At 35.9% G+C, this 22,775-nt stretch overlaps 1 protein-coding gene and 1 non-coding gene across 3 annotated transcripts in view; both read right to left on the reverse strand.

The window, feature by feature from the left end:
- LOC724468 overlaps nt 1-22,775 on the reverse strand; it is a 338,444-nt gene that overhangs the window by 207,096 nt on the left and 108,573 nt on the right. The gene's annotated exons all lie outside the window — the stretch shown is intronic.
- Mir3796 (microRNA 3796) lies at nt 5,450-5,574 on the reverse strand. The gene has a single exon (NR_039501.1). It is a non-coding gene; the product is annotated as a microRNA 3796 (primary transcript).

Raw genomic sequence — 22,775 nt, forward strand, 5'->3', positions numbered from 1 at the left:
AATCGAAATTAATTGATTTCTTTTCCTCGTCAAACAAAAGTCGCACATTTACGAAATTTCGAGTCGGATGACAAACGTGTCCAGATACAAAGTTTTTGCGGGCAGCCAAGTCGACGTATCGGGCAAGGGTTCGATGCTTAACAAGGGATAACCTCGTTAAGGACCGCGGAACTAGCTTGTGTGTTTTACAAGTTAGGAATTACGTTGATTAGTAGCAAGTCGACCGTTCAACTAGCGTGAACGAGTATTTCGCCACTTGAATCTCGATCCATGAGCCTAGTTATATCAACCTACACCGATTCGTATCGTTTTCAGTCTTTGATTTCTTTTACTTGAGATTACAATCGAGATTGTAACTTTTCTAATTTTCTGTCCTCCCCTTTCCATAATTTTGAGAAAGAGTAAAGTATTTTACACTCACTTCGAAGAATATTCGAATTGATTAATAATTAATAATTAATTAATATATCTAGATCACGATCCTAATCTCCCTATAATTGCCATCTCAGAAATTCATCTTGTCCATATATAACTATATTATCGTCACCCAATAATTGTCGATTGTCTCATTAGTGACCCAATTATCGACGGTTTCCATTGTTGCCATTCATATGCAAGAAAAAGAATCGCAATTAATTTTAATTTCTCTCTTATTATATTATTATATATATATCGAGATAATCCCAGATATTTTTGACAACATCATCTCCAAATATATCCTCATTTTTTTTCTTTAAAATAAACAAACCGTCGATTATCGAGGGGAAACGAAAGGAAGAAAAATTTCAAAATCTCTCTCTCTCTTTCACATATGAAAAGAAGGAAACAAATATCTGGGACGAGATTTGCGAGAAACGTTGATTGTCCCGATATTTCGTGGACATGTTGCGCGTTTTCAAAACTTAACCGAGATACAGCTTCTTGGAAGAAGAAGAATTCGTAACATCTTGGCACTCGGCCAACTCGTAGACTCGCGTCCCCCCTCCCCACGACACCAGCTCCATCTAGGCTCACAGCATAGTTTTTAAGTCCTCCGCAAGGTCTGTTAACTTTCCACGGGCAAGATTGCTGCTTGCCTCGCGAATAAAGAGGCGAAACTTTTCATAGGTGGAGAAAGAGACAGAAAGAGAGGGGGGAGAGAAAGAGAAAGAGAAAGAAAGGGAAGGAAGGGAACGACGTATCGATTATGACGCGTATTTACAGAGGCGGAAGGCGTTAGTCTCGCGGCGCGAACTTTAAGGTCGAAAGTTTCGCGATAGTTGGCCTGGATCGTATACTTGACAAACGGAAGGAGGGACAAATGGCGCCCTGCTTCCACTTTTAATTCCTCCTTTTTTCACGCGCCACATGCAGTTGATCCGCGTGCTCGGGGAAGAATATAAGGCAATTTCTTTTTCTTCTTCTTCTTCTTCTTCTTGGAATTTTATAGAATCAAGGATAGAAAATAATTTATTTTTGTTGTGTTACGTATTTATGAAATTGAATTAAAAATTAGAAATATTATCCTTTATATCGGAAAATTGTCGAAATAAAGAAAAATTCAATCCTGACTGAACATCTTTCGATTAATTGTAAAAGTTTGTTACACCAATCAATAAATGGGAAGTAACTAGGTTTGCCGTCGAACTTTACAATTTGTCAATCATCGACAATCAAAAGTACGATTGACGAGAATATCGAGTTTCGCAGAAATGGGGACAAATTTTCAATTAAGAAGTAATTTTCTCTATCTATTTCTATTATTTCTACGAATATCTTGCCTTGAATTCCTTTAATTCGATCGATTTAATTAAAAAACACGATTTATCGAATATTTGTCGAATCGTTTTCGAATTATATGTTCGTGATTGATATTATATTAACACGTTTACCACTTGTTTTTAAAGAGGAACAATTTTGATTAACTTTACGAAAAATAAAAAATAAATAAATAAAAGAAGAAGCGTAATGAGTAACACATTGTGAATGTTTATATATATCATCAAAAAATTTAAATGCACAAAATGGCAAATCCTATTTTTTTTTAATTCTGTTTAATTCATACGAATTTCATTTTATATAAATATCCATTAATCATACTTTGTTCAATACTTTAATGAAAATTAGCCAATAATTTTCGAAACTATATTCTTTTCCTCCTCAATTTTCACTTTTCAATTCCTCCAATAAATCTAAATAAAAAAGAGTTTCTCATCGAAACAAGAATAACACAGCAAATAGCTTAATATGTAAGACAAAAAAAAGAACCACAGCGCAGAAAGAAAGATTCGAAAGAGGAGAACAACTTTTTTTCTCTCTCTCTTTCTCTCTCTCTCTCTCTCTGCTCAGAAAGAGAGACATTAACGATTCCGCTTCGACACGCCATGTGTTACGCGCGTGTCTGATTCACGAGTGTCATTAATTTAAAGGAAACGAGGCGGCTGAGGCGCGGATGTGCACACTCGACCGCTTAATAAGCTAGTTGCTCCTCGAAGAGGCGTACGTGTATCCCTGTTGGGTGGCGAAAAAAAAAGAGAGAGAGAGAGAGAGTGCGTCGTGGCGATAAAGGCGCGTTTAGACCTCCTCCCCTCCCCTCCTCCTCCAGTTAATCCTGCGAGGATTACGCGAGTCGAGATCCCCGTGAGAAGAGCGTGGGCTCTTCAACCTCGATTTTTCAACTCTTTGCTTCTGTTCCAAAAAAAAAAAAAAAAAAGAAAAAGAGGGAGAGAGAAAAGCGACGACGCTGCTCTTCGCTCTGACATGGAAAGAGAAAGAGAGACACAGAGAATGAAGCTATTAAACATAAGATATGTCTCGTTTATATTTATTTTATAATTTTGTAAAAAAATTCGTCACATATTCACGTAATTCGAGATCGGATTCAATTCTAGAAACAAGTTTTCAATCACTCTTACAATTTCATACACTCTTCTGCAATTTCATCCTTTCTTAAAATATTCTAAAAATGTATTTTATTTCGAAGTCTCGACCTTCTTTTCCTACACCTTCATCTTCTTTCCTCACGAAAAGAGGTTATTTTCAATCAAGAAATATATCCGCTTAGCTAGGTTAATCGGTCCGACTCGGCGGGCAATTAGCCCAGAGACGCCGCCGTCTGATGCCGTCTGTTCTCCTCCTCCCCCCTGCTTGTCGACGAGGAGAGGGAGGAAACGAAATATATTCGAGCGCGGGATCGTTGCACGGGGCGCACCTTTATCCAGGATGGGGTTGCCTCGTCGCCGGCCGAGGGACTCCGCTTCGAGGCTGTCGCGGCACGATGGAGGAGGATATCGGGGTACTCTCTCCTCCCCAGCCTCGAAGTCGCTTTACCAGGAGCCAGGAAATTACACGTCCTTCCGTGCTATAAGTTCAACCTTGGCTGAGGGGGAAGGGTGGAGGAGGAGGAGGAGGAGGGTTGTTGCTCGTGTCTCGGTGGCGCGCACACCACCATCTTGCTCTTGTATCCTTTCATTGCGACTCCCCTCCGCCCCCCCTCTCCGGGTTGGTATTAATTGCCATTCGTGTCTTCGACGCGTAATTAATTGCCGAAATTTGTCATGCGCCGGTATAATCGGGGCTCCCTCGAAATTTGCTCGGATGTAGGAGGAGGAGGAGGAGGGGGAGGATGCGTATAATATTTTTACGTTTCTCGGGGGCTTGTGTTAAGAAGAAGAGGTTGGTCTTGGTTTGCAAAAATTTGTGGAAAATTTGTCTTCCAAGGTTTCCATTCGAATCGTGGATGGAATGAGATTCTGGTTTGGTAACAATGATGTGGGTATGTGATAGGTTATGTACACATATGTAGATTATTTTTGACAAAGATTCATTGCGATATTGAAATTTCTGATAGAAATGATTTTTTAACATATAGTAGACAATATATGTGAGGATAATGAAAATGGGTTTTTGATAAAGTTGATGATAAAAATTCATTGTGATTAAAGTGATTAAAGTTTCTGATAGATAATAATGTAAATAATTTCTTAACAGATGTATTTTAATGAAACTAATAAAAATTCACTGACATTAAAGTTTTTGATAGATATATAATAGTGTAAATGATTTTATAATATATAATAGAGAACATATATAAGGATAATGAAGATGCCTTTTGATAAAATTAATAAAAATGTGATATTAAAGTTTCTGATAAATGTATAATAATAAATAATAATATATATAATAAGCAATATATATAAAGATGGTGAAGATTCTATTTAATAAAATTAATAAAATTTACTATTGATATTAAAATTTCTAATAAATATATGTAATATGTAATAATGTAAATAATTTCTTAACATATAATAGGCAATATATGTAAAGATAATAAAGATATTTTTTAATAAAAATTCACTATGATATTAAAATTTCTGATAGATGTATAATAGTGTAAATGATTTTATAATATATACTAAGCAATATATACATACAAGTGAAGATTTTGATAAAATTGATAAAAATTCACTATTGTTATTAAAATTTCTGATATTATTTATCTATCATAAATAATAAATTTATAATATATGTAATAGGCAAATAGGCAATATTTAAGATAAGGATAATGAAGATTTTGATAATAAAAACTGTGTAATAATATAAATGATTTTATAACAATATATGAATAATAATTCGATCTTAAAGTTTCGAACGATTTTAAGAACATTTTTGATAAATGCGCGTTATTGAAGATTTAGATTATTAATCCGAGTATTGGATAATATTTTGTTGCGCTTGTTGAAGCGCGTAAAAATATAATGATTGAAGGGAGCGTTAAATAATATTTGTCGAGTGTTAATTTAGAGATCGAGGATAATTGAATATAAATTGAACGATGTTTTATCATATTGTAAGGAAACGAGTTGTTTATTTAATGTAATGAATTGTACTTCGCCATCGAATTCGTCGAGTGTTTCCCTTATTTACAAATTTGCAATTTAACGTAATAATAAAACGTGAAAATTATTAATCGCGTCGTATAAATCGGAGACGAATGAAACGTAACGCCGTTCAAGAGAGAGAGAGAGAGAAAAAATTATATTTTTAAATACAAATACGAGAAATAAACTGGGGAATCGTTATCGATAATTAATTGCAATAATTTCCAATAAACTTATAAATAATTCATCATTCCATTCTATCATCAATCTACAAATATTATCGTTCACAAGATAAACCCATTATTACATAAAAAGAAGTGAAAAACAAATGTATATCTAAATACCCAAGTACTCAAGATCATAAATACTCAAAGAAATATTAATATAATCAATATGACTATTATATTTTTATCATTTACATCTTTCATTCTATACCTTTGCAAAAATTTTACTATAATTTTCATCTCTATAACTCACCATTAATAAATAAATAAATTTGATTTTCCATTTCGAGTCATTACAATTTTCTCTCTTTATTACAAATAATAAAAATCACACAGAATATCACACACAACACAATTAATTAAATTACCGATACGTCAATTACAAATCCTCTCCTCCCCTTAGGATCGAATCAAACTCATAAGAAACCCAAGCTAATTACCCGATAACTCTCGAGTCGCATCCCCGAGAGAAGAATATTCGTCACGATGGAGGGAGGGAGAGAAGTTGGCCCTCACTCTCCCCCTCCCTCCCTCCTCGTTCACCAACTTATTAACAATGGCCGATCCGCGTGGAAAATAGGGGACGAAGAAGAGGAGGAGGAGGAGGAAGAAGAAGAAGAAGAAAGTTGCGTCTCGGCAGGAAATGGCAACGCGGGCCGTATAACGAGCAGTGGTGGGATTTTCCTTGGCAAGTTATTCGGAAAAGAAGTAAACTGACTGCCTCCGGTGACATTGTCGCCGCCGTATAAGGAGGGGGGGGGAGGGAATCCTCCTCTTCTTGTGGAAACTCTTGCGAGCCCCCCCTCCCTCTCTCTCTCTTCTCTCGCCGAGATTAATTATTCCGGAAGCAAAGAGCCCTCCCCCAAGTTCTCGGTGGTATCGAGCTCGCGTAAACCCAGCAACGCGTAAACGACGACGTGTTTCGCATGCCTCCACGTAGTTTCGTCTTCTTGGTTGTTAACGTTTCTTCGAATAGAATGTTAAATTCGCGGACGAGGGTGGAAATGTGAATATCGCGGGAAGATGGGAAGATTTTTCGTAGATATAGAGACCTCGTGGTGAAATATATATACATATATTGGGTTGGCAACTAAGTAATTGCGGATTTTTTTTAGAAAATCAAAGACAATTTTTTCATGGAACTAAATAACTTTATTCTGTAATATGTTGCCCATTTTGCCCATTTCAATGACCTTTTGCCATCTTTCAGGCAGCATCATAATCCCACGTTCATAAAACTTTTGGTTTTTATTAGCAAAAAACTGAATCAGGTATACGATTTGATATCATCATCATTATTGAAATTTTTACCATTCAAGGAGTTTTGTAAAGATCGAAACAAAAAGTAATCGGATGGTGCAAGGTCAGGACTATATGGTGGATGTGGCAAAACATCCCAACCAAGCTCCAATAATTTTTGCCAAGTGACCAAAGATGTGGCCTTGCATTGTCATGATGGAATACAACACCTTTTCGATTTGTCAATTCGGGCCGCTTTTCTTCAACTGCATTGCTTAATTTCGTTAGTTGTTCAATGTAGACAACAGAATTGATCGTTCGGTTGGATGGTAAGAGTTCAAAATAGACAATTCCTTTGTAATCCCACTAAACTGATAACAAAAAACTTCTTTCGATGAATACCAGCTTTTGATGTTGTTTGAGCTGGTTCACGTGGCCTGCTCCACGATCTTTTCCGCTTGATATTGTTGTAAACAACCCATTTTTCATCGCCAGTTATCAGTCGTTTTAAAAATGGATCATTTTCATTACGTTTCTTTAGCAAATCGCAGCTGTTAATGTGTTGCGTTAAATGCTTTTCTTTCAGTTCATGAGGAACCCATGTATCGAGTTTTTGAACATAGCCAAATTGTTTTAAGTGGTTTTCAATGCATGTATGCGATACATGAAGCTTCTCTGCAATCTCACGAGTTGTACTGTGACGATCCGAATCGATTATTGCTTTGATTAGGTCGTCATCAACTTCAACTGAAATCCGCAATTACTTAGTTGCCAACCCAATATATATCGATGGATAAATTAAGTTTGGCGAGAATCTTTTCACACGTATGCACGTTAAAAAAAGTGTTAAGAAAAATTCCACTCCATTAATTGCAATTTTAATCCTACTCCCTTAACTCGATAAAACTTTACTCGATACAAAGTTAGGGTATACGATCTTTGGAAAAAAAAAAAAAAAATGAACGTCTCTTTAGGAGGTTGGAGAGGAATTTTTCATTTTATTACGTCACATTCCCCATTCTGGTCGACATCAGCACACCATGAAATGAATTTCGACGCGGGGTCGTAAAGTATGAAATTACGCCGGTGCTTCGGGCCCAATCCTCCTCCTCCCTCCCTCCCTCTTGACACCGTGATATACGTCTCGAAACGGTTATTCGACTCGGTGACCGGTGGTAACAAGGTTATCGAGAAAGGCATTCGAGGAAATCGAATTAAGCATTCGTCTCGCGTCCGACTCGCGGGGTTGACAACCCCTCCCCTCTGCTTCACCGAGTCGAGGGTTTAATCGATGCCCCACCAACGTGCAAGAAGATCGTTCGAATAATTTCAATACGATCGAGATTCGATCCAATTTTCTTATTTATTCAATTTCTTTTGTCAACAATCGATCAAAAATCCGATTTTATTTAAGATTTAAGATTTAAGGTTTTAAGATTTTTGGAAATTGGAAATAATCACATAATCTGTTTTTAATCATGAAACATAATCTTGGATAACTATTCTTTCTCGAATTTTTCTAAAATATTCTTCCAAAAAAAAAATTCTTAAGATAAAAAACGAAAAATCCATGCTTTTCGATAAAAGTCGAACTAAAATCTCGTCTTATCGTGTATATATGTACAAATTTTAAAGAAAATGTGAAAATCCCGCGTAAACAAGGCGCATCGATAATCGATAACTACGATCTCTCTCTCTCTCTCTCTCTCTCTCCAAAGGATGATAGGTAAAAGAAAGAAAGAAAAATATGGGTCGTCCACTTGAGAAATATTATACAAAAGTACGTGGATGGTAACGATGGTTTTTAACGGGGAGAATAACACGAGGAAACGAGGGAAACGAAATGTCAATAGCAGTGGAGGGGGATACCCGTCTCACCTTGGTCGCGTGTGCAACCCGTAATTGAATATCGGTAGACGGTGTTCCTTTCCAAGCCTCCGGTTATTAACGCTAATGATTTTACAGGCCCGCGGCTGATTTACTGCCGTCTCTCTCTCTCTCTCTCTCTCTCTCTCTCTCTCTCTCTCTCTCTCTCTCTCTCTCTCTCTCTCTCTATTCTTTCCAACCTTTCACATCCACCGATATTGACCTCGAATAATTCCTCCGTGGAATAAGTATTGTGAAATCGTATTGTTAAATCGATCCATAGCTATTTGATTCGTATAATTGGATCCATGGACATTTTTTTGAAAATTCGAACGTTCGATCAACATATATTTAAGTATGTACATTGTGGAAATACTTTATCAATATTGTATACATGATACAGTTATGTACAGGCTGTTTACAAAAATTTGAAGAATTCGAGTTAATCAAGTTGTTGCATTCGAAAAGTAAACGAATACGCACGACAACTTCTAAATTTTGAAAAATTCGATTTTTTATTTATCTTGAAACGAGAAAGTTAATAAGACGAGCGATAATTTCTTCGAATTCGAAGATCAAATATCGATCAACGACGATCTCTTCGAGTCGATGATAGAATTCACGTGCACTTGAAGTAATTAAAATTAGATAAAAAGATTATATTAGAGATTGGATAAGGATTTGAATTACTACTGCTATACATAAAATACAAAAGCAGAAACAATATGCAATCTAGATTCTATTTTATTCTACGATAAATGTATACGAGAAATTTTCTTTCTCCCTTTTTCTTCTACATTCTACACGATTAAAAAATCACAAAAATTACAAAAAGATTTCTCCAAACCAGTTTATTTATCCGCGTTTAAAATTCGGCCAAAAAGAAAAGGAAAAAATCCTATCAAAATACTACTAGACACCCCTTTTCCTCTCCCCCCTTTGAAGAAATTAATATTTCAAACGGCCCTCTGATCCGGGGATAAAAATTCGCTGATCAACAAACGCGAAGCGCATTACGATGAGAGAGAAAGAGAGAGAGAGAGAGATGTGCGTGGACCAGCATCGAAATGGCGAGCAACGGAATAATTAAATCACTGACCAACGTCGAGGGGGTGGGATTTGGCAGCGAGCGGCGTGCGACGTTGCAATTTTATTTCGACCGCAGAATTTCATTCGTCAAGCACGCCGTACAACGAATCACAATTATTATTTCCCCGCCTTATGTGTTCGAGGAGGAGGGGGGAGGGGGTGCGTACGTGCACACACTCCCCCATATCCCCCTGTTCCGACGTCAACGTCGACAGAATTCCATTTTTGCAAATTATTCTTCCACTTCGTGGCTTCGAGAGAGCACGCTGCCTTCCTTCCTCCTTTTTCCTCCAGGCCGCGGAAACATGATAAATCATCCCTCTCTCTCTCTCTTTCTCTCGTCAGTTTCTCCTCAGCATATGTCGTTTCTTCTTCCTTTTTCTTCGTTCCTCGATAACAATTAAATCGAATCGAATCGAGGGAAAGAGGTGTGTAGAGGTATGTTTTGAGATTTAAACGAGAGATTTGGGAAGGGATGGAGATTCGTGTTTGATCGAAAAAAAAAAAAAAAAATGAACAAAAAGAGAAGAAAAGAAAGGGAAAAAGAGTATTTTATTGAAATGAAGTCGTAATACTTTTAAAATATCAGATTGTTCGTTCAATGTTCACGATGTACAAAATTTATTTATTGGTCTTCGAGATAGTTAAAGAGTTAAAGAGATATAAATATATTGGAACGCTTTCTTTCTAAAAATAAAAAGAAACAAAAGTTGGTGTGAAAAAATTTAAATCGAGGTCACTTAATTTTTCTATTAATTAAATTTTACATTTTGTCCTCCAGAATTGACTGTCATGTACAGTTTTGAGAAAAAACAGAGCCTCCTTTAAAAGAACAAGCTTCATATTTTTCGATAAAATAATATAATAATAAATCACGTGATGTAATATTTGAGGTTAATTTTCAAAATGATTCTCTTTTCGTTTATAATTCTAAACTGTTCCCCTTTTTGGAAGACGGAATCAATTCTACTCTTATTACAAACATAAACCTTCATGAAATATAGACAATGCTTCAGACAAGAAATATCAATAAAATCGCTTCTAAATATCAATAAAGATAAAAAGATGTACGCAATTTCATTAATTTCGTAAAAATCATTTCTCAATTCGACTTTTGCCCCTATAATTAAAATGTCTAACCCATTTCCAAATTTTTCTCTCCCACATTTTATGTGACTCTTCCTTTTACCATTTTATGGTAAATTTTCTGTGGCGAAACAGATATTATATATCATAGAGTTAAGATGTTACGGTTATGCGTTTCTGAAAAAGTAGAAAATCCAATTTAAAGGGAGGAGAGAAACCGCGAGGATTAAAGAAAGAGAGAAAGAAAGGCGTGGAAACGAAAGTAATCGGCATGCGCGTTACACCTCTTTACCCCCCCTCCCCTCTTCTCACGAAAAGGAATAACGCGGTCCGTGGCTGTTTGCCCTTTGCGATCGTCTTTTTCCCGCGCTGCAATTAATGCCGAATGAGAATTCCTTTCTCATGGAATCGATTGTGCCAGTCATTGTTATTTATTGAAACAGTTAGTACGTGAAAGTATATACATTTTAATATACTTGATTATTTCTTGGGATTGTTAGGAGGGTGAGTCAATTTTTTCAATCAATTTCTATTAAATTCGAAATACTGCCTGGAAATCTTAGAGACATCTCTATATTTCAATTTTTTCAATCAACGACTCAAGGAATTAAAAACACTCGAAGCAGTAATAGAAAAAAAATGTAAAATCGAATGCTTCACTGGTTGTCATATTCTGAATCATCGATTTAATTTTATTAATAACGTGATAAACAAATGTATAAGAAACATATAACAATATTTAAGAATATTTTATAAAAGTGAGTTGAAAAAATGATATAGTTTTTCTTAGAGCGCTCAAAATGCGCTTAACAAGTACCACAAGTTTCTTTTGTGAGCGAGTATTTCCTTCGATTGTTATCACTGCTCGAAATCTTCTTCCGAATTACCATTCGAAATTAACACGGTGTGCGCACGATTCCTTTTGGGCGAAAATTCAAATTGAAATATTAATTGGCCCAGCGAGGTTCCTATCCTAGGTGGTCGCCTCGAAAATTTACGTATACATTTATGTATGCAGCCATCTACCGACATGCGTATGCATTTATGTATGCGGCCACGTCTCAACGTAGAGGGCGCCCCACTTATTCTGACCGCTGCAAATAACTCGGCCCGTTGTTTGCATAACCAAACTTCTTTCCCGGATTGTTCCGGCTCGCACAACGCGTGTCTCGAAATCAAATCGGGAGTGACTCGAAGATTTTAATCGATAGTTTTTAAATCCTCAATTCTTAAGAATCGATTCAATTTTAATCGGAATTTTTAACAACCTATAATCCAAGTATGAATATGTAAAGATACTTTTTTGGCTTCAATCTACTGATTAACAATAAAAGTAAGCAATCTTATTTTTTGTAAAGAATATTTAACAAAATACACCAATCGAAGAATGTAATAAGGGACGTAAATATATTGTCAGAGATTCGATCTCAATCGACGAGAATTAATAAATAATGATCGATTGATTTAGAAAGAAGGAAAAAAGGAGAAAGAATTGTATTATTACCACGCAGTACCACGACCCATTTCCATCGGGGGAATACGTATTCTCTTTGTCAGTTGACGCTGGGGAGAGAATGTTCGTAACAGGCTGAAACTTCCTACGTTGATAACCATTTCGAACTCGTTACCTAAATTTCTCTAGAGACAACGGGTAGTAACGAAGGGCTATTGGTTAACTTTCTAGCATTGCGCGGTGTGACGTAGATCTAGAACGATAGTCTGGCCGGCCGAGATCGTGTAGACAATTCTATGAATGAATTCTCCCTCTAAATACACGCGAACCCCTTCCCACCACAACGTATTGTATATATTATCTCGTATACGTGATTCGCGTGCGAAATTGTCGAACCAGGTGTCTACGTGAGAAACGAAAACTCATTCATAAAAAAATCCTTAGGGACAAAAGGATCCTTCTTCACACTTTTTGAGAAGAAAGAACGAGATCCAAAGTGTTCGACCATTGCTTGTAAATAAATTTGAAACGATAAACAGGCGTTTTAAATCGATATAATTCGATTTAAAAGAGAGAGAGAGAGAGAGAGAAAAGAAAGAAAAAAAGAATTTTGGACAAAGGACAAAGCCACCGCCTATCGATCAATCGGCCACGATTAATTGCGAGCGAATAAAGCGGCGAGCCAAGGCAATTAAGGCAATCGTTTCGACGATGGAAAAGTATCGAAGGGCCGATATCGAAAGTATCGATAAGTTTTTCCCTCGTCAATTACGATCGAACGGTCCCCCAATCAGGAGGGTGGCCACTTTAAAAACTTCCCCTACCTTCGATGTTTCGAGCGGCGGTTCGCCGACTGTATCGATCGAGGGTATCGCGTTAAATTTCTCGAGAATAATTTTCCTTCCAGCACACAGTTTGACGGAGGGGGAGGGTGCCTGCTCGAAAGGGGAGCCGATCAGTTTTTAAGGTTGAACGGCTTAAAAGTCGTCGTCTCGATGTCTCCGTTTGGATCCGGGGGAAAGGGAAAGGATCGTGATTCCTTCGACGAGGAATATCGACAACGGCGTTATGGTAATTGCATTAAGAGAAAACTGGAACTCTTAACTCCCGTTGCTTTAGTTCCTCCGCTCCCGTGGAAATTGATTCTTTCAGCCCCGGTGCCCTGTGAAACGGGCCAAACTGGATTAGTATCGTAACGGTACACTTTAGCCAATTGCCTAAGTGGCGGGACGACGCTTAAACATGGATGGAAATTGAAATTGTTGTTTTTGTTAATCCCTTATTTTCGAGATTTTTTATAATCGATCGACTTTCTCAATGAAATTGTGAACTACAAAGTGATCAGTGGGTAGGTTTATACATTTGATTCAAATATATTATCAAGAAAGATACGATGAGAAATGAGACGCATACGTGATGATCGTAATCTATCGTTATATACCGACCGATAAGTTATCGACCGATCTATCGATAAATCATTGAAAGATTGGAAGTCCAGAAATTGATTGATTTTCAACGAAACTCTACAAAGTGATAAATGTGTTGGTACAGTTTCTAAGGTTTAATTTAAATATATCTATCAAGAAAGATGCAATGAAAAATAAGACGCATACGTGACAATCGTAATCTATCGTTATATACCGACCGATAAGTTACCGACCGATTTATCGATAAATTGTCGAAAGGTTGGGAGAGTCCAGAGGTCGCTCTCGTCTTTCTCTATCATGGCGGCCAAGATGGTGCTCGTGTAAGTCGAGAAATTTCTTGAATCCTCTTGTTGGAGAAACTAACTTAACCAACTCTCGCAAATTTAAAAAAAAACACCGATTTCGATAATTACAACAAGTAATCGCCAATACGATTATTCCCACTAGTTTCTCAGGAATTTCTCTTGTTCTACCAAAGTTAGGGCGAACTTGTCGTTAGAATAGGGGGACGCAGCTGCGCCGAAAAATCCGATCCGATAGATTTATCGCGTAGAGGGGGAGGAGAAGGAGGGGTTTCCGGTCGAGAGCCCCAATAAAATTGATTACGGCTGAGCTTAAACACCGTTAAACCGTAACCGTGCATAATAAAGGACCAGCGTACAAACTGTTGCGCGCCCGTGTGCGCGGTTATGCTGAAATTTGCTTATAAATTTGCATCGCATTAACGAAGTATAAGCGGAATTATATCTATATCACGCGTGCACGAAATTGCGACTCATCGAGCATGAAAATTATTCTGACACGGGGCCGCGGGAATTCTGCCAAAAAAAAAAAAACGATATTTTTCAAAAGCACGTATCGGATGTGGTTTTTTTTTCTTGCACGAAACGTCTTGGAAAAACGTCTTGAAAGTGCAAGATAAGTTTGTAAGTCTGGAAAGAGCGGGATAAAAAGTGGCTCGTTTCTTTTTCTAGCGAGTATTAGCATGATTGACTTTTGAACACGTAGTCAAAAGTCGGATTTTTACTTTTTTTATATCTTGGGTATCTTGGAATTCTTGAAAGTTAATATTTGCATTTTAGCAGTAGCAGTGAAAATGACTCGAAGGATATAGTAGCGACTATAATATAGTCTCAGTCACAATATTCTGTTTAGCATTGCTAATCATGCAAAGAAAAAAAAAAAAAGAAAAAAGAACTTGAACTTTTATCATTATCTTCGTGCCATTCTTCTTAGAATTAAAAAGTATAGTAGACTGTTTTAATTTTAAATCTTAAAAAAGATAAAAAAAAAAAACTTGTGAAATTTATAACATCAAATTATTCGAAAAAAAAAAAAATGAAATATGTTAAAATGAAGAGAATCAATTCTATACAAGAAATGTTTCATAATTTAAATAAAAAATCCTTGCTATCACTCTCTTTCTTATCACAAAGGGATATAGATAATACGCACGAAGAAATAAAATTCTAACAATATCGATGTATTTTCGATATTTTCAATACTTTTTTTTCTTCTTTTTAAACTAATCAATTTTGTTTCGCTTTGTGTATTCCATCCGATCGATGCAATCGTCGATGGCACATTGCGGTGTTCCTCGGGTATTTAAATGAATATTACACGTTGCATAAGATATTTCTACACTGCACGGTTTCATTTATGGAGGAAAAGTGGGAAACTAGTCCAGGTTACGTCGCTTATTCTACGTACCATTTTCGAATTGTACGAATAATTTCTTGGATCTTTACATTTTTGTGGAAAAATTCCTGCTTACAATTTTTATTCCTCATCGATGTCAAATAAATTTCTTCAAGACTTTTCAATTCAAGAGAAACTCGTTCGCAGCAAATAGAAATAAGAAATGCTCAATAATTTCTGCGCCACTCATTCAGAAAATAAATTTTATATCTAACATTTCTTTCTTTCTTTTCCTTTTTTTTTAACAGACGTTCCGTTTCGGTTAACTATTCATCAGTAACTAAAGGGGGAAATGATCGAAACGTACGCCTGGATCAAGTTCAACAGACATAAAAGCACGTCCCCTTTTAGTAGTAATACTCAATAATTCCTCGGCCATGTACGATTTCCACGACGCTATACACGAGAAGGGTATTGACCTTGATGCGACAGGTTCCAGAAGATCGTATCCTATTCTCGAGCCCATCTATATGTCTAACTATAACGTTAAGGACAAGAGAAAAAGTCGATGGAAAATTCATAAGTAGATAACCTCGCTATGACAGCCTGCTGCTCCCCTCACCAGGTAAAGCTCGGATATCGAAATCAGGGCTTGTACAATCTCAATCTCTTTCCCCTGTGCATTCTACTTATAACCTTTTCCCCATTGATTATTTAACAATCTCCATATTCCCTATGGCATGGCTACGTCTCCTATTATAATTATAATTAAAGATCAATGTAATAAAGATAAACGTAATATCCGAATGTGGGATACGTATGAAGTTTAAATCGTTTCACAATTATTCTTCTAATTTCAAAATAACGTGCGTCTTGAAAGTAGCGTCGTTCAACAGTTGCCTCAGAGCAGTGATAAAAGTAATGGACAGTGTTCGAGGAAGTTTGGAAGAAGTAACATAGGGCAATGTAGTATAGGCCTAAAGTTTTAAGCCTCTAATTTCGCTAATTTCGTTCCCCCCCAGCTTTTACCGTCAAGGCAAGTGTACAGCTTTCGAAATTGATTTAGATTACCTGTCAAAGTTCAGATGTTTCCATATTTTATCGATGTGATTCTATATCCGGCCTACTATCTCTGAAATCGATCAATTTAAATGAGAATTACTCGTTAGAGAAATTCCTCGCCTATTGAATTTTGATTTTTCTTTCATAAGAAAATATTATATTCTCTTTGAGCCACCAAAATCAAAGGAAAATGGTAAAACTCGATACCTTTATTAATAGATTAAGAATATTCCATTTCTATTTTTAGCAGTGGCTGCCTATTTATAAAGATATTACAATAATAAACAGGTTATTTTTAAATGGATTGTTATTAAATCGCGAGAATTATAAAATTTCTCCAAGATTAAAAAAACATGCAAATATTTTAAAACGCGGTGCATTATTTAAATCTCTCCACGAGAATGATAAAAATCTCTAAAAAACTTTCAATTATCCAAGAAAATCATAAAATTCCTTTATGGATTAAGAATCGTTACATCATGGCACCATTTTTAGCACTGGCTGCCATTTATAGAGACTATACTGCGGCAGTAAATAAGTTATTTTAAAGTGCATTATTTAAATCTCTTAGCTCTACGTAAATTTCATTTATAGAGCCATTATATTTTACCTCGAATTGGGAAAATTATTTTAAAGCGCAATGGATTATTTATCGAATTCCTAGCAACGAGTGAAAGAAATTACAGAGGTCGCGTTGTTTCGAGGCCCCCTCGGTTGACAACGCCGTGCTCGACACGCACATCTTAAAAACCGAGCCCCAGGAGTAATCGTTACTGCATTAGAGCGCTCATTGTCGCGCTGGCTGGCGGCGGTTGAAAAATGAGAGCGTTCGCGCGAGTGGTTTCGAGTGCGTGAACGCTCGTACCGAGCGACTGCGTGGGTCGAGTGCTCGTCTCAAGTGCCCATGCCATCTCGCCGGTGATCCCAATTCCGAAAACGCGAATAGGTATCCCGAGGACGCCGACTTGAAGTGACAAAAATAAAATTGAATATTTTTTTGAATTTTAAGAATCTTTCTTTCTTTTTTTTTTTTTTTTTAATCAGATATAATGTAAATTACGTGAAATTAGAAAAATTCCAAGTCGTCATTTTGCTGATTTTTAACTCGTTTAACACTTATAAAGTTTCTTATATAAATTTTTGTCTAATTATAAATATGATGTCCAATTTATTTATTTTGTAAATTTCTCATTAAAGTTCAAGAGTTCAAGTTAAAAAAATATGTAAAAATATAATAATAACTTAAAATTTACAATAATCATTTGCCATCAGTTCTCCTTTAACCTTCCACTTTTCAATTATAAAAGAACAAGCAAAGATTGAAATTAGTAAAAAAAAGAAAGTTTCAATGCTGGATACTCATTCAAGAAATCAAATTCTGAAATCCGTCTATCAAAAATTGAGGAAAATTTACCTCAAATTGGAAACGCGTGAAATTTTTTATCTTCTTTTGTATTACCAAGATTTCCAGTTTTCTACAAAGTAGAAAACACGCGCAATATATTTCCTGGATCAAACAACTTTTGGGGCGTGGAGGCACGATTACGAATACTCCTCTCATCATTGCGACAAGCGTTCGAGGAACCCACCACTTGCGGATACCTATCGGCGGTATTATGAGAAGAAGGCGAGGAGAAAGATGGGAGAGAGAGAGAAAGGAAAGGCGTATTCGAGAGGCGGCGAGGCAAATAGAGTCATCTGACAAGGCTGCTTGCAGCATCGAGGCCGCGGAATTATTAATTTTAATTACACAACTCGGAGAGAGGCTGCGTGGAAGGAAAGGCTCACGTAATAAACTTACGGCAACAGCATCGGTACCAAACCTACCACCACCATCACTACACCAACCAACCACACACCACATCGCACAGACCGGCGTCTTTCCACTTCCATCAACACCGTCGTCTTTCCAACACTCCTGTATCGCCATCATCCATCCGCAGCGGCATTACGTGGGTATTGATTAAACGCAACGCATCCCACCCCCTTCGAACGGGACGTGGAGGAGGAGGGGTGGCGGTGGAGGGTGCTTTTGGCACAGGAGTTGGCCGACAATTAATATTATTTATCGACGTCTTAATCGGCCGGCCGCATCTAACCGCCGACTCTAACCCCTGGGGTTTGAAGGCAGGGGTTGGAAACCGAGCTTGGCTGCAACGAAGGAACACGAATTGACGGGGTAAAACCGAAGGAAGAGGGTGAAAGGTTTTCTCCGTGTACTCTCTTTAGGCGACACTCGAGAAAGTGGTCAAGCTTTTATGGAAGAATCGGAAAATTAATATGCATTTGATAAGCATGTCAACATATGAATATTATTATTAATATTATATATTTATATAACACCCAAAATTCCTTGTGGTTTTTACGATAAATATTTTTTATTAATTTTCACGAAATATTTTCGTATATTCATTAAGGATAACTATGCATATTGTAAGAAAACGAGGAAAAAATGAGGAAACAATATTTCAGGATTCGAACCTGCGACTCTCAGATTTGAAAGCTGCTATTATAGCCCCTACGCTACAGTGCTGCTCTTTTGTTTTCTTCTTATTATTTGTTTTTATTCATAATACAAAATATTATAATATTACAATGATTAACTTTGCAGGATTAAATTTGTTCGCTCTATTTTATTTTATTTTTTCATATTATATAAAATTATTAATATAATCGAAATGCTTCTTTCTGTTAAGAATGAGTAATCAGCATATATTCGAAGAATTTTAATTATGGAGGAAAATTTCCCTTTTTCAAATTTTGTGAAGAAACGAGGAACATGTTTTAGCATGTTGCCAGAATACATTAGAAAAATTTTAATCTTCGATGGATGCAATGTAATATAATGAGATCGAGGAAGTAGTTAAGTAAATTGAACGCTTACGTTTGACCAATCGATCAGCTATACTACTTATCATGAATGCTTCTTATTGAAATATTACTCACGTTTCCAGTTTGGTTAATTCGAACACGGAAATGAAGACTTACCTGAAACAAAGAGAGTAAGAAAGATTAATTACGTTTCATTAACCCTTTTTTCTTGACTTGGTCAATCCGAATTGCGAATTTAAATAACGAATTAAAATTTAATTAGTTAATCACTACGTAATATTATTAATTTATCAAAATTAACGCGTAAAGATGTATTTTTAAATTTTCTTTATATCCCAAATACAATGAAATTTATTATTTCCATGAAGATCTATGTTGAATTTTCTTAATTCCATTTTTCAAATCCATTTATTATCGATTAATATATATATATATATACAATAATGGAATAAAATAATAAACATAATAAATTTTCACCCTACTACTATATTCCATTCTATTTGGTGAACAAGAGTTACGATGGATTTCATAATTCTCGAAGAAGAAGGAGAATTCTCCGATATTAATTTTATCGATAATAAAAATAAGAAACCCAAGAAACATTTTACCCAATTCTCAACAACAGAATAATTCAATCCGAACAATATATTTTACGATTTTTCGCATTTTCACTCGTATAACAAAAATCAATTTATTCTTCGAGAATCGGATTCTCCCTCCCCCATTCTCCACCCTGTTGTTTATTCTTTCTCAATCGCTTGTAAGTTATTTATAAAAAAAAAATATATATTCTTCGAGAATCGGATTCTCCCTCTCCCTCCTCCTCCCTCCCTCCCCCATTCTCCACCCTGTTGTTTATTCTTTCTCAATCGCTTGTAAGTTATTTATAAAAAAAAAAAAAAAAAAAAGTTGGCGGGACACGGTGTATTGTTCATTGATCGTTCATTCGAGCGAAAATTTTCTGCTTGACAAAGGGCGAGAAAGACAGAGAGAGAGAGAGAGAGAGAGAGAGAAAGAGGAGAAAAAAATTGTAAGAAAAGATGGCTTCGAGACAAACGTACCAGCGATGGGAGAAAAGGATCAAAGGGGAAGAAAGGACGGGGTTCGTGAAACCCTTTTGACCGACCTTTCATGGAAATCTTGTCGCCATCTTTCCCCCCCCCCTCTCCCCTCCTTCTTTCTATTTTTCCATCCCAACAAATTAGTTATCGAAAATATTATTCCAAGCAATTAAACTCGTATTTCCTTCACAGGCTCACAATTTTTCTACCCCTCGTCTTGGAAAGGTTTCCTCCGACGACTCGAGTGTCACCGGTCCCCCTCGGTGCACTTCAAGTATTGGATATTCTTATCGAAGATTTATTTCCTAGCGGTGATAAACGAGCGTGCAGAATGAAAGTACATATATATAATCGAAATATTTTGTTAAAAGTCTTCATCGATCGTTTATATAATTTTTTCTTTTTTGGTAATTAATTATTATTAAATTCGGGACGGAGGAAAATTAATTGGAAAAAAGGAAGAGAAATTTATTTATTAGAGAAGATAAATAATTTGATATTAATCTCCTACTCTATTTACAATATTGCAAAAATACATGCGTGAGATATGCGGAATCAAAATTTTATTTTCTCGACGAATTTCACTCGGAGAGATAATATTTCAAACGTTTCATCGGATGAACCGTCGATGAACGATAAAGAAAATATTTATTTCGATTAATTTAATGATACTCTCTTCTTAGTCCATTTATAAACGAGCAAAAAATTAAATAATCGTTTAATTAAATGATCACGGAATATAAATTATTACACACTTTTACGTATCCCTTTTTGTAAATTAATCCAACAATTAAGAAAATAGAAATTATCTTGTTCGAGCGGTGGTGGACTATCGATCATTTTCTGCTGCAACAAATTGTTTTCAACACGGAAACGCGCGTGGCTAAAAAAAGTGGAAGAGATAAGAAGCGAGGGGGGGAGGGAGGAGGAGGGAAGAGTGGAAGGGTGGCACCACCTTTGTAAAATGTACTTCGTCACCTTGCCCCAGGAAACGCGTGACCAAACCTGTCCAACTCTTGACCACTCCTTTCCTTCCCCCTGTTCGATATTTCCACCCCTCCCTCGGTCGTTCGTGAAACGTGTTCACCTCCCCCGTGACGTAATTATGAAGTTTATCAAGGGGAATGAACGCTCGAAGACACGGTCGATCATCGTTCCATTTTATTTATTTTTCTTTTTCTTTTTTCTCGAAAATTTAATCCTTATACCTTTTTCTTTCCCTCCAAAAGTTTAGTTCCCAGAAAAATTTGATTTATTTACGAGACACCCTGTATATCAATTTTCACAATTATTAACGATAATATTGAAAAATTATTATACAAACGAAAATTTTAAATCTCTCTCGGATTTACAAACCTGAACTTTTTCTCAAAATTTTCGACTTTCAATTTTCATTTTTATTTTCGAAATATCTTTCCCCGAAATCATTCGAATCGAGTCAAACTCCTTTTCTAAAAATCTCGCTCGTCCCTCCTCTAGAAAAATCCCGTGGAACGCTGCTGATTAAACGATACAGAGAATCCCCAACATCCATCAGCTCCCACGATAACCTCCTCCTCCCTTCTTCTCTTTTCTCTCCGTTTTCCTTCCACCTTGGCCAGGATTTTCGCCCCGTTTACGAAGGGAGAGAGAGAGAGAGAGAGAGAGGAAGAGAAGGAGGAAGACCATATACGCGACGAATGCGGCAAAGCGCATAATACAGCGCGGACAGTAGATTGGATGCCTTCTCAGTAGGTGGATGAAAGGAAAGGGTCGACTCGTGACGAATTCGAGAGGATTCAAGACTGGTTACGTTTACGTTTAAAGGAAGAGATAAATCGTTTCCTTTCCCTGATGTCGTATGGTAAGGATACTAACTTTTTTCAGAGAGTGCGTGAACCGAAACGAGAATGGGTCCTTTTAAAATTTTCTTTTCGAAAACGTGTCCATCCATCGCGCTGAATGGACAGGGTTTAATGAGTTTATTTGTTTCGTATAATTCAACGTTAAGTTACGGACATTGACTGTATATTTTTTTTTTGAAATTCGTCTTTTTGACAGATATATTAAAATGTAAATTATTTAAAATCTATAGGTTTTTTGATTGTCATTTTTCATACGTGAACTTTATTTTATTGAATGTATACTTTCTGCATACTTGTTAAATTTAATAGACACTAAATTAAAGTTAATAATTTTGTTTATAGTCTGTCCAATTCTTTAGCTAATTGAAATAGAAAATTCTTTCGAGTTTCGTTTATTTCATCTTGTTGTATAATAATCTAAACATTGATGGCTGCCAAATCTAAAAAATAATTATAAAACACGTGAAGGGGATCTAGATGCTTTCAAGGTATTTTCTTCATTATCATCTTTTATTTCAATATCTAAAATAATTCTTCTTCGCATTCTTCTTTTTTTACGGTATGAATTCTGATAATTTCCATTCCCATTGTCATTTTCAATTTCGTTTATGCTAGTTATTCTTTTTATTCCTCTTATTATTCTTTCTTATTTCAATTCCATATCTTTTGAACACTTGCCCGTAATACTCTTAGCTAAATAAGCAAAATATAAATATAAAAAAATATATTTCTTTGGATATATTTTTTGAAAATATCTTGAAAAATTCAAATCCTCATTTAAATAAAATAAGTTTCCAAATAGCATTTATTTTTTTTTTTATAAAACGCATTGTTGAAATTATCTTTCACTTATTTTTGGATCTATTTGTTTCACTTACATAAAAATCACATCTTTTCTCTGCAAAATTCACCGTCGAAGGGATTATTTGTTATCATATCACAATTGAAAACAACTTGTTTGCCAGTTTGCTTCGTCTTATTTTTTCTTATTCATAGTTACTTCATTTTTGTTATTTCAATAAACTGATCTATATAAAAAATCAACTCGTCAAGTTTTCGTCAAATATACAACATCTAAAAAGATAAAATATAAAT

This window comes from Apis mellifera, linkage group LG16, assembly GCF_003254395.2.
Source record: "Apis mellifera strain DH4 linkage group LG16, Amel_HAv3.1, whole genome shotgun sequence".
Classification (NCBI taxonomy): domain Eukaryota; kingdom Metazoa; phylum Arthropoda; class Insecta; order Hymenoptera; family Apidae; genus Apis; species Apis mellifera.